At 42.8% G+C, this 18,124-nt stretch overlaps 1 protein-coding gene and 1 long non-coding RNA gene across 8 annotated transcripts in view; both read left to right on the top strand.

The window, feature by feature from the left end:
* The window catches only part of CHL1 (cell adhesion molecule L1 like), a 223,229-nt gene that overhangs the window by 27,607 nt on the left and 177,498 nt on the right, over positions 1 to 18,124 (top strand). The gene's annotated exons all lie outside the window — the stretch shown is intronic.
* The window catches only part of LOC310838183, a 196,218-nt gene that overhangs the window by 596 nt on the left and 177,498 nt on the right, over positions 1 to 18,124 (top strand). The window lies entirely within an intron of this gene.

Below are 18,124 nucleotides of genomic sequence, written 5' to 3'. Positions count from 1 at the left end.
TGCATTGGCTTTTTTAGCTGCCGCGTCACACTGTTGGCTCATGTCAAGTTTGTGGTCAACCAAGACTCCTAGATCCTTTTCACATGTACTGCTCTCAAGCCAGGTGTCACCCATCTTGTATTTGTGCCTCTCATTTTTTTTGCCCAAGTGCAATACTTTACATTTCTCCCTGTTAAAATTCATCTTGTTTGTTTTGGCCCAGTTCTCTAATCTGTCAAGGTCGTTTTGAACCTGTTTGCAGTTTGAAACTCACTACCCCACTAGAACATCACAAACATTCTCATCCTTACACTTAAAATGGCAGTGGCAGGTCAAAAAAACTTAAGCTACTGCAGCAACATTGTTAGAACTGGTGGGCTTTGGGAGGTACTGTAGACAGTAGCAGACTACTGTAATAGCAGGAATATGCAGCAGAGGAAGAAGATAAGTGTGCTCTGGCTCCAGTTTCTAAACATGTGAAAAACCCTCCCTGGCAAAAATTGGTATGCTCTTTGGCTTAAACCCAGCTAAGTCATATCCAGAGTAGACCCACTGAAATCAAGATAAGACTGTGCATGACTTAGTTGGCTTCCCTGAAAGTTCTTCATGTATTCCACATAGGGATGATAATGCACTGATAATTTAGAAGTGTACACAACTCCCCTGGATAATTTCACTAGACTGTGGCTGAGAAGTTTTTTTAGTAGGAACCCACAAGTTCCTTATAGGACATTGTATGGAAATTAGAAACCAGAATAAATCATGCTTAGAGCCTTGCTATGCATTATTTTTCTTCTTCAGATGTTCAACTATATTGTTTTAAGCAGTGAGGGGCAAATTCCCTCCTGTAGCTCAGTTTGGAATGCGATTGGGTACAGTTATATACTTACACTACTTACTTCTTCCCAGAAGTCAGAACATAAATCATTTCATTTCTGAACCTATTCTAAACTTTGGCTCTGTTGTCCTTCCGGTTACCTACTGCTAACATTTGATTTGTACTTCAAGAGCAAACTCATATCTAGAGCCAATAATTACAAAGATCAGTGACATCATTAGGTCTGCATAGAGAATGCATCACTCCTATTCCCTCCAGGATGTTTGTGTGGGACATGGCAATGGCAGGAAAGGGAAGGACTAGCAATGCAGCAAGTTCAGTGTGAACAGGGCCAAAACCTTGGAAGAAATTTGGGACCAATTTTGAATGGGCTGAAAGGGACCAATACATGTAAATTAGTGTTCTGACACTCACCTATCATGGAATTTGGCACCTTCACTAAGTAGAGATGGCAAAGCCATCCATCTTGATTCAGAGTGGGCCTGGTTATCCATGCATTTTCAATGCTTAGGTTTTCCCAAACAATTCTATAAAATGTCAGAAAGACTGAACTGTGACAGCTTTCTGGTAGCCATTCTTCCACTGTCCCCCACCTTCCTTGCTTCATTTCATCACCCATCCCTTCTCAGACTTAATTTTTGGGTGGGGGAGGTTTTGGGATTCACAGGGAATGGCATTTCACAAGGTTCTTCTGACTGAAATACTTCTGTGTCAGCATTTGAGTGCCTAACTGAGTAGCTCAGACCTACTCAAAAGTTGTCTGTATGCTTGAGACATTTATTAGCAAACTAAATAAGAATACAACACCCTCAGAAACCAGGTTTCATATGTATTTCTTCACCAATTTTTCCATTCTCTTGATGCCACTGTCTGATTCATTAAAAAGCAAGTTGGCATCCTTCATGGTTTAATTAGGAAGAAACTTGTTGGTTGCATTTTTATTATTTGTGTGTGTGACAGGTAGGCATTTTTATAGCTCACTAAACCTGAACAGAAATAGAGATTGAACAGCTTGCGGTAAGAGTTGAACCAGATGAAAACAGATCTTTGTGATCTATTTATCTAGTTAAACAAAATATCAAAACGGGGAAATAACAATTGTTTAAAAGTAATACACTATTTAGGAACACTTTCCCCTTCTAAATAATCTAAGACAGCAAACATTACTCTTCCTATCATTTTGGTCTCTTGCACAGGAAATGTATTTTAATAGCTGTCTCTCAGACTCCATATTTTCTTTGTGACTGCGTGGGAATGAGAATGAATAATAATAGATGTATTATTCAGTAGCCATAAATATCACTTGAGTAATTGATTTTTATCGCCATCCTGCTGTATTACTTGTCAGGCCAAGTTGATGGGTGAAAACATAACTTCTTAATCCACGGCTGAAGACATGTTTGATTAAACATTTTGCCATTCTTTCCCTGAAAACATTTTTCAAGTGTGGTACCCTAATCAGATACATTTATTTTTTTTAAAAAAAAAGTCAGATGTTAAATATGCATAAAAAAACCATCTTGCTTTTTTCTTCGCCGGTAATACTGAGTGACCAAAATTATCTGACACTAATGATATATTTGCCTGGAGTTGAAGTTTCAACTGGCAACAGAAATATTCATACCATAATGAGGACACGCTTGGAAAACTCCCAACATGATTGCAACATTTAAATTCATGATCTTGATGGAAATCTATTTATTTATTATGTATCGCTACAACCCTCACACCTTCCGGGCCAAGTCAGCATTTCCAGGGCAGAAAGGCAGCAGACAAAAGAAAGTGTGGTGTGTGGCATACCAGCTTGGCCCTTCACAAATAGCTCCTCCCATTCTCTGAAAGAACTGATGCAGTGGAGACTCTCTGAGGGAGAAGTGGTAAGGGGTGGCAGTCGTTGCTGATCCCCACTTCACATGCAGTCCCCAGCAACACCCCTCACATGGCTCCAGAGGATCCGCTGCATTCTCTGGGGAAGCTGCAGCGGGAAGGAGGAGTCAGCAAAGGGTTGGAACTACCATCAAGTCAGCTGTGGGAGAGAAGAACTGTGGGGCAGGAGGTGCCCTGTTCTCCTGGCCTGGGCATTGTCGCCTGCTCTGTTCCTGTGAAGAATGCTGGTGGGGAGCAGGGAGCTTTTTTATCAAGGGCAATAACTGTACTATAAGAGCTACAACTTGCTTATTTAGCTTGCTTTCCCCTCCTCCTTCCCATTCTTTTCCCCCTCATGTGCCATGTTGGATTGTGAGCCTTGGGCCAGTCTTTGTAATGATTTTTGCAAGCTGTTCTGAGAGACTTGGGGGGCGGGGAATAGGAACGTGGGAACATAGGAAGCTGCCTTATACCGAATCAAACTACTGGTCCACCCAGCTCAATATTGTTTACACTGACTGGCAGCAACTAGCCATGTCTTCAGCTAGGGGATAGTCCTTGCTGCATTTGAAGATGGCAGGGATTGAACCTGAGGACTTCTGCATGCAAAACAGATTCTCTCCAACTGACTTATGTCCTGCCGCTAAATGGTGGGTATATGTGCCATGGATGAATGAATGAATGAATGAATGTACAGTAGCACAGGTAAACAAACAAACCCTCCATTAAAACAGAAACTCACATGAGCTTACAGGCCTCTTAAGAGTTTTTACAAGGCTGGAGAAATAGAAACAATTTAGAGACGCATTAAGTATTGCCATTAGGGTAAGACTCGGGGTCAGAAGTCCAGGGCTTCACCCCAACACAGCAAGGCTGGCTTATCACATTTTAAAGCAATTGAAGTAATATGTACTTCTGTCTAAAGAACACCCCAAATTCCTGTAAGACTTCGAAGTCCAGAGTCTAAAGTTTGTGTTCAGAAAGAAACTGTGAGCTGCTTTACCGCAGATGCTGCCAGCTTTTAATGATCTCTCCTTTATATAACTGGAGAGAGGATTGTATTCTTTACCTGCAGTCAGGAACACTTCGTAAGAAAGAGCTAAATTTTTATTCCCTAAACTTCAAATCAAGTCAAGCTGCCAAACATCCTTTACTGCTCAAGTCAAACATGGGTGGGGAGGGAAGGGGGGGCGGAAACCACTGTCAAAATCTCCTTGGAAGTGTCACAAGCAATCCGACAATTGTGCTAACAGAACCTGAAACAGGTGTGTATTCTGGGAAGCACCTTGAATTGGGCTTGGAAGCACACCAGCAACTGGTGCAGGTCATTAAGAATTGATGTAACATGTGCCCAGCCGGTGTTGCTCACTAGCACCCTAGTGGCAGCTACAGCTTCCAAAACATCTTCAAGGGCAGCCTCATGCAAAGCTCCTTAAAATGTGTCAGGTAGTGATGCCTACAATGGTTCTCTGAGAGTGAAGACTGTAAGGTAGACACTTGCATATTACCAGAAACATAGGAAATGCATGAACAACTTCATTTAAGTAATGCAGACATGGAGCCCTGCTTACTTCTCAGTCTTCAGGCCCTCAGCAAGTTCCTTCTTCAAGTATTATTATTATTACAGTGGTACCTCAGGTTACATACACTTCAGGTTACATACGCTTCAGGTTACAGACTCCGCTAACCCAGATTCCGCTAACCTCGGGTTAAGAACTTTGCTTCAGGATGAGAACAGAAATTGTGCGCCAGCAGCACGGCAGCCTTAGGAGGCCCCATTAGCTAAAGTGGTGCTTCAGGTTAAGAACAGTTTCAGGTTAAGTATGGACCTCCGGAACGAATTAAGTACTTAACCCGAGGTACCACTGTATTATTAATATACTGCCCTATACCCGGCGGTGTCAGGATGATTCACAGAATAAAATCAAGATATAAAACCACAAAATACATAATAAGAATAAGAACAGCCCAATCCTCTGGACCCAGGAACTAACTATGTATCTGCACATTATATGCTGTTCTGCCTCAGGCAGCAAAATGTCTTGAACAGCAGTCACTTTCCACTATCAAAGCATGACAACAGGATAGGCAAGAGGTGTGAGGAAACTATCAAGCCAGGGTGGCATGACAAAAGAGGCTGAGGGAGTGAGAAGGCTTACCTCAGAGGCTTGGGAGATGAAGCGTAGGAGGGACTGTAAGATGCATGTGATTTGCGGGCCGGTGGCTGAGAAAACCGACTTTGCTATAGAAGTTCAGAATTACACAGCTGGAAGAAAGATTCTTGCAAAGGAAGTTGATTTATACCAAGTCAGATCACAGGCTCATCTAGCTCAGTACAGTGGTACCTTGGATTAAGTACTTAATTCGTTCCGGAGGTCCATTCTTAACCTGAAACTATTCTTAACCTGAAGCACTACTTTAGCTAATGGGGCCTCCTGCTGCCGCCGCGCCGCCAAAGCATGATTTCTGTTCTCATCCTGAAGCAAAGTTCTTAACCTGAAGCATTATTTCTGGGTTAGCGGAATCTGTAACCTGAAGCCTATGTAACCTGAAGCCTATGTAACCTGAAGTATCACTGTATTGTCTACACTGATTGGCAGCTTCAGGTTGGAGTCTCTATCTCCAGGGCTTTCGGTTGGAGTCTCTATCAGTCATACCTGGAGATGCTGGGGGTTGAAGCTGCAGTCCATCCCCATGTCCATAGCCATGCAAAAGTAGCATTTCTTAGATGGTTTAGATTTAATGCAAATCAGACTGCTCAGTCAACAGTTAAACTGTTCACATTGATTTAAGGACTTCAGAGCTACATCGGTCTATTCTACTTATACATTTGGCCATTTCTAGACTGCATGGCATTTAATGTCTTTTTAGTCACTAAAAGGCTGGTGTTTATAACCTAAATACGTGTGTCTGAAACCAATCTATAATGCAAATGAATGCAAAAACCACTGTAAAATAACCTACTTTGCAGCAGATGTAAAGGGGACAGGAATCCTCTTTAAAGCAAAATTTGTGCTCTTCAATTTGCATACAGGTTATGTGCATATTGCCCACCAACTGTTAGCAAATACTAACTGTTAAACGGATTTATGGATTGTAATGCTAGTCAAATTGAACAGAGGTGTTCTCTCTACGCTAGAGGGATTCTAAATTCAAAATCATTCCGGCCAATATAAGCAGATACTTACTTCACAAAATCCTAACCTCAGGTGAGTCCAAGCAGCCGTACTGTCAATTGAGTGTACTGACTTTAATTGACTGTCAGAATTTATTGACCCAAGGGGTAAATATTGACAGAGGCAACTCCTGACAGTTTCTAGTTTCTGCAGAGGTGTGATAAATCTTGATGTTCACTGCAATGTATTATCCACTTGCAGAGGAATTTATTTTTACCGCTCCACACAATGTATATTGCAATGGAAAGAATTCAGTGAAGGCAGGTGGAAAGAATTGTTTGGTTCCTTTGAGATGAACACTTGGATGGCTGTGGGAGGGGGGAATAAATGATAAGCTAACTAGTATTATTTATTTTAAAAATAAAATTATTTATTTATTTATTTCTTAAAATTTTGCATACCACATGAATGTAAAAATAAAACCTCCAAGTGTTTTACAAAAAGAATGGATAAAAATGGTCATCCATAAAACAGGTATATAAAACACTCAAAATAATTAAACTATGAGGTATATATATATATATATATATATATATATATATATATATATATATGCAGGTTTTGGTGTCCTCGGGTGTCTTCCCGTGTAAAAGTTGGGGTGTCTAGGCGACGTTTCGACGAGGTCTCACTCGTCATCTTCAGGCTGGTGCTTTCGGCTTCTTGTTACTGGAACAGAGCGGGATCTCAATGTTTGAGTTCCTATAAATACTGTAGAGGGGGTGTGGTGTCTAGCCTCCAATGTTCTGGGCAGAGAGGAAGTTCCCAGGCTAGTGTGCCTTTTCTTCTTTTGTTCCTTAATTACTTGAGAGATACCTTGAGTGATTTCTTGAGTGATATCCTGAGTACCACTTAGGTGGGTCATTAGGTGTGGATTAGTTGCTAAAGTCTTTGTGTCTTGACCTCTTGAACTTTGTGAAGAGTTTTCCTGAGAAGATGGCTGTATTGCACTTAGTTGTGCTTTGGCTTGGCTTCGTGTATAGGGGCGAGCTGTGGTTTTGTGGCTTGTGTCAGCCAGATCTGTGTAGGGATTGCAGGGGGGTGCAGCATCCGGAGGTGCCACCATGGATTGGCTACTGGATGGTGTCAGTAATTCATCTGTGGAGAGGGTCTGGGTTTGGGTCTGGTGTGGTTGATTGGTGTTGGCGTTCTGTGTGCCTCTGGATCTGGTGTCAGTTTTTGTGGGGAGGGCTAATTTCCAGATGTCTGGCAAGCGGGATGTGTCGTCACGCTTGTTCATGTTGTGAGGGTGTTTCTCTATCTCGATGGCTTCCATGATTATTCTCTTGTGGTGATGTTCCGTGTTAAAGAGCAATTTGGAATCTGCAAAATTAATTTCGTGTCCTGTTTCTTTCATGTGTTGGAAAAGAGAGGAAGTTTTTTCTTCTTTTTTGACGGCATTCTTGTGTTCTGCGATACGTGCATTTATTCGTCTGTTTGTTTGTCCAATGTACGTGGCTGGGCAGACTTTGCAGGGTATTTCATAGATCCCTTGGTTTTCCAACTGGATTTTATCCTTGGGGTTTCTGAGGATATTGGCTATTTTTTGGTTGGTGCAAAAGGTTGGTGCAAAAGTCGCCCCGAGACGCATCCCCACGGAAAACATCATATGCGGAGTCGAAGCTAGCCTAACCAAATTCAACCCAGATGAAGCCAATAAAATCAGACTTGAAGTCACCAACATCCTCTGCTCCAGCAAACCACCCAGAAGCAATTTACACAAAGAAGAACAGAAAGCACTCACCAACCTGAGGAAAGACAACAACATAATCATTCTCCCAGCAGACAAAGGTAATGCCACAGTGGTGATGAACACATCGGACTACCAAGCAAAACTATCAAAGCTACTCCAAGATCCTGCCTACAAACCTATAAAAACAGATCCCACCACCTATCTGGAAAAAACCACCAAATCCAAAATAAAAGCCTCTCCTATCAGTGAAGAAATCCAGCTAAGAATCATCCCCAGAGAAAAATCATCCAGATGCCCCAAACTCTACGGCCTCCCCAAGATACACAAAGAAGGAACACCACTCAGACCAATAGTCAGCTCCATAGGCTCACCTCTACAAAATCTCGCTAAATTTCTCGCCAAGCAACTTCAGCCCTATGCAGAATCCATCTCTTCACACGTACCAAACTCCTTCCAGTTCATAGAAACAATAAAGAAGCAAAACCTACATCCTAATGACCTACTTGTGAGCTTCGATGTTGTATCTCTCTTCACACAAGTGCCCATTAATGAAGCCTTGACAGCTATTCAAAACAAATACAATCCCCCCGAATACATCTTGGACCTGACCAACCACTGCCTAACCAACACGTACTTCATCCACAATGGACAAAGATACAAACAGATAGAAGGAGCACCTATGGGATCACCCCTCTCACCGGTCATCGCAAACCTGTACATGGAACACTTTGAAACCAATGCTTTAGACAAGTCAGAACACAAACCCAAACTTTGGCTCAGATATGTTGACGACACCTTTGTAATTTGGCCACACGGGAAGGAAAAACTGGATAGCTTCCTCACACATCTCAACAACTTACACCCCAAAATACAATTCACTATGGAAATAGAAGCCAACAACCAACTTCCCTTCCTTGACGTCCTAATCTACAAAAAACCTGATGGCTCCCTAGGACACACTATCTACCAGAAAAAAACACACACCAACCGCTACTTACATGCACAATCACACCACCACCCTGCACAAATAAACTCCGTAGCCAAGACTCTCATCTCCAGAACCAAACGCCTGGCTGACAAAGACCACTTGACAACTGAGTTACAGAATCTCTCAAATGTGTTAATTGCCAATGGATACCAGCAAAACAGGATTACGAAGCTAATCCAAAAGGAAACACCCCCCAAAAACCAAAGACACAGAAGAAAACAATGGCATGGCCCTCCTTCCTTATATCAAGGGCACTACAGATAAAATTAGCAAAATCCTCCATAAACACAATATCAAAACAGCCTTTTGCACCAACCAAAAAATAGCCAATATCCTCAGAAACCCCAAGGATAAAATCCAGTTGGAAAACCAAGGGATCTATGAAATACCCTGCAAAGTCTGCCCAGCCACGTACATTGGACAAACAAACAGACGAATAAATGCACGTATCGCAGAACACAAGAATGCCGTCAAAAAAGAAGAAAAAACTTCCTCTCTTTTCCAACACATGAAAGAAACAGGACACGAAATTAATTTTGCAGATTCCAAATTGCTCTTTAACACGGAACATCACCACAAGAGAATAATCATGGAAGCCATCGAGATAGAGAAACACCCTCACAACATGAACAAGCGTGACGACACATCCCGCTTGCCAGACATCTGGAAATTAGCCCTCCCCACAAAAACTGACACCAGATCCAGAGGCACACAGAACGCCAACACCAATCAACCACACCAGACCCAAACCCAGACCCTCTCCACAGATGAATTACTGACACCATCCAGTAGCCAATCCATGGTGGCACCTCCGGATGCTGCACCCCCCTGCAATCCCTACACAGATCTGGCTGACACAAGCCACAAAACCACAGCTCGCCCCTATACACGAAGCCAAGCCAAAGCACAACTAAGTGCAATACAGCCATCTTCTCAGGAAAACTCTTCACAAAGTTCAAGAGGTCAAGACACAAAGACTTTAGCAACTAATCCACACCTAATGACCCACCTAAGTGGTACTCAGGATATCACTCAAGAAATCACTCAAGGTATCTCTCAAGTAATTAAGGAACAAAAGAAGAAAAGGCACACTAGCCTGGGAACTTCCTCTCTGCCCAGAACATTGGAGGCTAGACACCACACCCCCTCTACAGTATTTATAGGAACTCAAACATTGAGATCCCGCTCTGTTCCAGTAACAAGAAGCCGAAAGCACCAGCCTGAAGATGACGAGTGAGACCTCGTCGAAACGTCGCCTAGACACCCCAACTTTTACACGGGAAGACACCCGAGGACACCAAAACCTGCATTCCTGTACCCGTGAAAATCTACGAAAGCAAATATATATATATATATATATATATATATATATATATATATATTAAAACACCCATCAACCTTGTACATAGATTTGTAGGCTTGCCTAATCAAAAATGGTTTTTAGCAGATGCTGAAAAAAGTACAGTGAGAATGCCAGCCTGATGTCAATATTTAGCACTGTTAATATGCAACTGAAATATAATAAGGTTTTAAATTATACTGGGACTACTCTAGGAAAGTGAAATAAGTCTTAATCAATAGAAAACTGGCGATAAAGAAGCAGCAGATAAGCGAAAGAAATGACAGTACAGAGGAATGAAAACCAGTTGCTGCTTATTCAGTGCAGTTAGCAACACTGAGAACCATGTAGCTTCCTATCAGATCACTGCTCTGTGCTATTTATTATTAATTTACACCCCAGCTTTCCTCCATGAAGTTCAAGATGGTACACATGTTTTTTCTCTCCTACCTTCCCCAATTCTATACCAACTCTAAGTCTCATAATTGGCTGAGAGACAGTGACTGGCCCAAATCCACCCATTGAGTTTCATGGTTGAGTGGAGATTTGAACTCCCCAGTTCTACGGTCCAACACCATATTGACTGTGCTTTGACCAGCAGCAGTTTTCCAGGACTTCAGGCAGGCATCCTACCTGGGGATGCTGTATATTTAACCTAGGACCTTTTGCATGCAAATCCCACCCCACCCCCCTGGCCTGGTCCTATTAGAACTTTCCACCTAAAAATGATTATGTGAAATCTATGTAGCGCTGTGGTCTAAACCACTGAGCCTAGAGCTTGGCGATCGGAAGGTCAGCGGTTCAAATCCCCGTGACAGGGTGAGCTCCCGTTGCTCTATTCCAGCTCTTGCCAACCTAGCAGTTTGAAAGCACGTCAAAGTGCAAGTAGATAAATAGGTACCGCTCTGGCGGGAAGGTAAACGGTGTTTCTGTGCGTTGCTCTGGTTTCACCAGAGGAGGCTTAGTCATGCTGGCCACATGACCTGGAAAAACTGTTTGCAGACAAACATCAGCTCCCTCGGCCATTAAAGAGAGATGAGTGCCTCAACCCCAGTGCCGTTTGTGACTGGACTTAACTGTCAGGGGTCCTTAACCTTTATCCATGGCATGAATTGGTTTGGCTTGGTCTTTCAACTGTGGAAGATCTGTGTAGTGAGCCATGCCTTTCTGATAGTCAAGGCCCTGTGGAAACGAAGATCTTACAATGGGCCCCCACTAGTCCAACCCTGCTGACTACTGCCAGTCAACACTCATTTACCCAAGTGCCCTCATCTCAACAAAGTACCTGGATGATTAGATGTGTTGGATGGGTAGTGTAATGTACTATCCTTTTGAATGAGAGATGGTCACCTCCAATGTACGGTGGCTGGCCGCAATCAAATCACCCAATATGCAGTGCCCCATTCAGATACTGTATGTTGGGTATATGGAGAGCCAAGACCCACTGTGCATGGAAGCTGAGTTCATGTTCCCATTCAAAAGCACCAGCACTACATACCTTCCAACATTTCTCTGATGAAAATAAGGGTATCCTATTCTAATAATAATTTTATTATTTAGTAATAATATATAGTAATTTATTTATTATTTAGTAATAATAATTTACGTGGGACGTGGGTGGTGCTGTGGGTTATACCACAGAGCCTAGGACTTGCCGATCAGAAGGTCGGAGGTTCAAATCCCCGTGAAGGGGTGAGCTCTCGTTGCTCGGTCCCTGCTCCTGCCAACCTGGCAGTTCGAAACCACGTCAAAGTGCAAGTAGATAAATAGGTACTGATGCGGTGGGAAGGTAAACGGTGTTTCCGTGCACTGCTCTGGTTCACCGGAAGCGGCTTAGTCATGCTGGCCACATGACCCAGAAGCTGTACACCGGCTCCCTCGGCCAATAAAGCAAGATGAGCGCCGCAACCCCAGAGTCGGCCACGACTGGACCTAATGGTCATGGGTCCCTTTACCTTTTAATAATAATTTATTATTTATAAGCCATCTGACTGGCTTTTCCCAGCCACTCTGAACAGCTCCCAACCTACATAAAAACATAATAAAACATTAAACATTTTTTAAACAAACTTCCCTATAAAGAGCTGCCTTCAGATGTCCTCTAAAGATTACATAGCTATTTATCTCCTTGGCTACGGAGTTGCATAACTCCATATACTCCAACATTTCTCCGATAAAAATAGGGATGTCCTAAGGAAAAGTGGGATATTCCGGGATCAAATCTGAAACCGGGACAACTTCTGTAAATCTGGCACTGTCTTTGGAAAATAGGGGCAGTCCCAACTATGCTGGGGAGAATGTTCTGGATGGCAAGCTAATTTCCTCTCATTATACAAGCACTTGCTTGGGTCATTGATGTGCTTAGTTCCTCAAGCCACTGGCTAAGATAATAGAGCAAATAAAGCCATGTGTTTTAACTCTTCCTGCTTATCCAAATGCATTTAACACCAAGGCTCCTTTCATTTTTACAGCTCCGTTTGTCAGGAGTAAGTGGAAGATTAAAAGTATGCTTGTTAGCAGCAGCATTACAAGTTACTGTACTATAAATTATTTTTGCAAGTGTGCATGTCAGAGATTTGGGCTATGTCATCTGTCATATTAATCTGGTAAATTAAAAGGATGACTGCTATGGTCTGGGGAAAGAATATCTGTCCCTGCCGGAATAGATTAAAAGCAGGTGGGATCTGGATAGAATCTAAACTAGGGAGGCCTAATCTAACAAGAGCTTTCAGTAAGTGACGTACTCAGTTTGCACCCTGAGCCATGTGCTTTTCCTATCTGATTTTAATTAGATGTGTCTAGAAAAGTTTGAGGACTGTAAGTTCCTGGTCAACCCAAGCTTTTTTTCTCTCCCCCCCCCCCTTTTTTAAAGCAAACTTGAAATTTCACAAAGCTTTGACTTAATCTGCCAAGGATATGGGACATTAAGGATTAGACATAATATAAATAGGGAAACTTGGGCTCTTTATAATGTTCCTCTAATGGGCTATTGAAATTAGGCCAGGGTTTGATAGCAGAAGCATAAATTTCCTTGAATTAAAAATCAGAAGTACAATTTATTTTTTTACCTGAATAGCATGAGTGGGCCATTGATCAGAGCAACACAATCAACTGTGGTGGTTTTATTGGCATATTATTAATCATATTATCAGAAATTTGTGATCCTGGTTCTTTATGTGATTTCTCTCTCTCTCTCTCTCTCTCTCTCTCTCTCTTTGCTGTTTCCTGTGTGAAGATTTAACAATAGGTTGTATATCCAGTGTTTTTTCAATGGGAATAGAAAATGCTTCTGCAGTGGCGTAGCGTGGGGGGTGCAGGGGGGGCCGGCTGCACCGGGCACAACATCTGGGGGTTAGGGTTAGGGGGCGCAAATCCACGGGTTAGGGGGCGCAAATCCATGGGTTAGGGGGTGCAAATTACTTGCCTTGCCCCGGGTGCTGACAACCCACGCTACGCCACTGTGCTTCTGCTCATGGAAGGAGGAGGTCTGGAGTACATTTCCTCCTTCATTCATGGTGCAGAATCATTCGGCTAGAGCATGGTGCTGATAATGCCAAGGTTGCAGGTTCGATCCCTGTATGGGAAAACTGCATATTCCTGCATTTCAGGGGGTCGGACTAGATGATCCTCAGGGTCCCTTCCAACTCTACAGTTCTATGATTAGAGGTACCAGGGCAAAACCCAGAACGAGTTCTTATTTTATGTTAAATCCTAACAGCCAGGTCCCCTTCATGGATCACTGCCTTGCCGTGGCGAAGGGGCTTGAAGAACTCAGAGAAGCTATGAACTATGCCGAGCAGGGCACCCAAGATGAACAGGTCATAGTGGAGAGTTTTGACCAAACGTGATCCACCTGGAGGAGGAACCGGCAAGCCACTCCAGTATCCCTGCCAAGAAAACTCCATGGACAAAGACAACAGGCATATAAAAGATATGACGCTGGAAGATGAGCCCCTCAGGTCGGAAGGCGTCCAACATGCTACTGGGGAAGAGCGGAGGGCAAGTACAAGTAGATCCAGAGCTGATGAAGCGGCTGGGCCAAAGCCGAAAGGACGCTCAGTTGCGGATATGCCTGGAAGCGAAAGGAAAGTCCAATGCTGTAAAGAAAAATATTGCATAGGAACCTGGAATGTAAGAACCATGAACCTGGGTAAGTTGGATGTGGTCAAAAGTGAGATGGCAAGAATAAATATTGACATCCTGGGCATCAGTGAACTAAAATGGACGGGAATGGGTGAATTCAGTTCGGATGACCATCATATCTACTACTGTGGGCAAGAAACCCGTAAAAGAAATGGAGTGGCCCTCATAGTCAACAAAAGAGTGGTGAAAGCTGTACTGGGATGCAATCTCAAAAATGATAGAATGATCTCGATACGAATCCAAGGCAGACCTTTTAACATTACAGTAATCCAAGTTTATGCACCAACTACTTGTGCTGAAGAAACTGAAATTGACCAATTCTATGAAGACTTACAAGACCTTATAGAAGTGACACCAAAGAAGGATGTTCTTCTCATTATAGGGGATTGGAATGCTAAAGTAGGGAGTCAAGAGATAAAAGGAACAACTGGCAAGTTTGGCCTTGGAGATCAAAACGAAGCAGGGCAAAGGTTAATAGAGTTCTGTCAAGAGAACAAGCTGGTCATCACAAACACGCTTTTCCAGCAACACAAGAGACGACTCTACACATGGACATCACCAGATGGGCAGCATCGAAATCAGATTGATTATATTCTCTGCAGCCAAAGATGGAGAAGCTCTATACAGTCAGCAAAAACAAGACCTGGAGCTGACTGTGGCTCAGATCATCAGCTTCTTATAGCAAAATTCAAGCTTAAAATGAAGAAAGTAGGAAAAACCACTGGGCCGGTAAGATACAATCTAAGTCAAATCCCTTATGAATACACAGTGGAAGTGAGGAACAGGTTTAAGGATTTAGATTTGGTGGACAGAATGCCTGAAGAACTATGGATGGAGGCTCGTAACATTATACAGGAGGCAGCAACGAAAACCATCCCAATGAAAAGGAAATGCAAGAAAGCAAAGTGGCTGTCCAATGAGGCCTTACAAATAGCGGGGGAGAGAAGGCAAGCAAAATGCGAGGGAGATGGTGAAAGATACAGGAAATTGAATGCAGATTTCCAAAGAATAGCAAGGAGAGACAAGAAGACCTTCTTAAACGAGCAATGCAAAGAAATAGAGGAAAGCAATAGAATGGGAAGAACCAGAGATCTGTTCAAGAAAATTGGAGATATGAAAGGAACATTTCGTACAAAGATTTCCATAATAAAGGACAAAAGTGGAAAGGACCTAACAGAAGCAGAAGACATCAAGAAGAGGTGGCAAGAATACACAGAGGAATTATACCAGAAAGATATGGATGTCTCGTACACCCCAGGTAGTGTGGTTGCTGACCTTGAGCCAGACATCCTGGAGAGTGAAGTCAAATGGGCCTTAGAAAGCACTGCAAATAACAAGGCCAGTGGAAGTGATGGTATTCCAGCTGAACTATTTAAAATTTTAAAAGATGATGCTGTTAAGGTGCTACACTCAATATGCCAACAAGTTTGGAAAACTCAGCAGTGGCCAGAAGATTGGAGAAGATCAGTCTACATCCCAATCCCAAAGAAGGGCAGTGCCAAAGAATGCTCCAACTACCGCACAATTGCACTCATTTCACACGCCAGTAAGGTTATGCTTAAAATTCTACAAGGAAGGCTCAAGCAGTATGTGGACCGAGAACTCCCAGAAGTGCAAGCTGGATTTAGAAGAGGCAGAGGAACCAGAGACCAAATTGCAAACATGCGCTGGATTATGGAGAAAGCTAGAGAGTTCCAGAAAGACATCTACTTCTGCTTCATTGACTATGCAAAAGCCTTTGACTGTGTCGACCACGGCAAACTATGGCAAGTTCTTAAAGAAATGGGAGTGCCAGATCACCTCATCTGTCTCCTGAGAAATCTCTATGTGGGACAAGAAGCTACAGTTAGAACTGGATATGGAACAACTGATTGGTTCAAAATTGGGAAAGGAGTACGACAAGGCTGTATTTTGTCTCCCTGCTTATTTAACTTATATGCAGAATTCATCATGCGAAAGGCTGGGCTGGATGAATCCCTAGCCGGAATTAAGATTGCCGGAAGAAATATCAACAACCTCAGATATGCAGATGACACAACCTTGATGGCAGAAAGTGAGGAGGAATTAAAGAACCTTTTAATGAGGGTGAAAGAGGAGAGCGCAAAATATGGTCTGAAGCTCAACATCAAAAAACGAAGATCATGGCCACTGGTCCCATCACCTCCTGGCAAATAGAAGGGGAAGGAATGGAGGTAGTGAGAGATTTTACTTTCTTGGGCTCAATGATCACTGCAGATGGTGACAGCAGCCACGAAATTAAAAGACGCCTGCTTCTTGGGAGAAGGGCAATGACAGGCCTAGACAGCATCTTGAGAAGTAGAGACATCACCTTGCCAACAAAGGTTCGTATAGTTAAAGCTATGGTTTTCCCAGTAGTGATGTATGGAAGTGAGAGCTGGACCATAAAGAAGGCTGATCGCCGAAGAATTGATGCTTTTGAATTATGGTGCTGGAGGAGACTCTTGAGAGTCCCATGGACTGCAAGAAGATCAAACCTCTCCATACTGAAGGAAATCAACCCTGAGTGCTCACTGGAAGGACAGATTGTGAAGCTGAGGCTCCAGTACTTTGGCCACCTCATGAGAAGAGAAGACTCCCTGGAGAAGACCCTGATGCTGGGAAAGATGGAGGGCACAAGGAGAAGGGGACGGCAGAGGACGAGATGGTTGGATAGTGTTTTCGAGGTTACCAGCATGAGTTTGACCAAACTGCGGGAGGCAGTGGAGGACAGAGGTGCCTGGCGTTCTCTGGTCCATGGGGTCACGAAGAGTCGGACACGACTAAACGACTAAACAACAACAACAACAGCCAGGAGCAACTGAATGAATCTAAATGCCAACACGTTGCTTAGATTAAACAAGCTCCAAGCTTGTTATTAAAAAAGACAGAGCAGGGCAGTGCTTATGTTTCTCCCCTCACCCCTTTTTTAAAAAAATTATTTACAACATAGTCCACAACAACTCATACATACAAACAAACCCACCACCATTATCAAAATTAAACTCCTATCCCCTTACATAAAGAAACATAACATAAAACTAAAATACTTCCTTTATCCTGTGTATGGCCTCCTTATTTACTTCCTGTATACTGTTTCTTTTATATGTGATTATTATAATTTTTCCTAAGTATGACTTCAAAAACTGCAAAGTCTCCTGTAGAAATTAATCGAAACATGTCCAGGTATATATTTTGGGGCACTCTTTGGTAAAGTATTCACTGCATTTCCCCCATTCTTTTTGAAATTCTTGTCTGGGTTGTCTCCTAATTGTCTCTGCTAATCTGGCCAGTTCAGTATAATCTAATAATTTATCCTGCCATTCCTTTTTTGTGCTTATGTTTCTTTGAACATAAATGCCATCATCTGCATAATATCTGCATTTAGGGATTAGGCCATGACCTCCAGATGTTCTGAAATTCCCTTATAAAGCCACCTGTGCAGATCCAGTGTGAGGCAGCCCCTCTCTACTGTCAGAAAGTTCTTCCGGATGTTTAGTCAGAATCTTTTAGCTTGAAGCCATTGATTTGAGTCCTACCCTCCAGAGCAGGAGGAAAAAACCTTGTTCCCTCTTCCATGTGACAGTCCTTGAAATATTTGAAGATGACTATCCTCTCAGTCTCCTCTTTTCCAGGCTAAGCATACCCAGGTCCTTCAAGCGCTCCTCACAAGGCTTGGCTTCCATCTTGGTTGCCTTCCTCTGCACATGTTCCCACTTGTCAACATCCTTCTTAAATTGTGGTGCCCAGAACTGGGCACAGTATTCCAGATGTGGTCTGGCCAAGGCAGAATAGAGTGGTACTATTACTTCCGTTGATCTGGACACTATACTTCTGTTGATGCAACCTAGAACAGTGTAGGAGTAGGATCATGCCTACTCCTCTTTTCCAGGCTAAACATACCCATCTCCTTCAACTGTTCCTCATAAGGCTTGGCTTCTAGACACTTGAACATCTTAATTGTCCTCCTCTGTACATGTTATATCAGAAAAACAGGGCTTTTCTTATATAAATAATTGCATGTAGGCATTGTGAGTTTTTCAAAAGAGATATTTTAATCCCCCCTCCCTATGAAATAGTATTTCACACATAATCCAGTCTTTTAAAA

Source organism: Podarcis gaigeae, assembly GCF_964106915.1.
Source record: "Podarcis gaigeae genome assembly, chromosome: 2".
In the NCBI taxonomy this organism is placed as follows: Eukaryota; Metazoa; Chordata; class Lepidosauria; order Squamata; family Lacertidae; genus Podarcis; species Podarcis gaigeae.
Note: the sequence above shows the minus strand (reverse complement) of the source record. Positions and strands in the feature narration are given on the sequence as shown.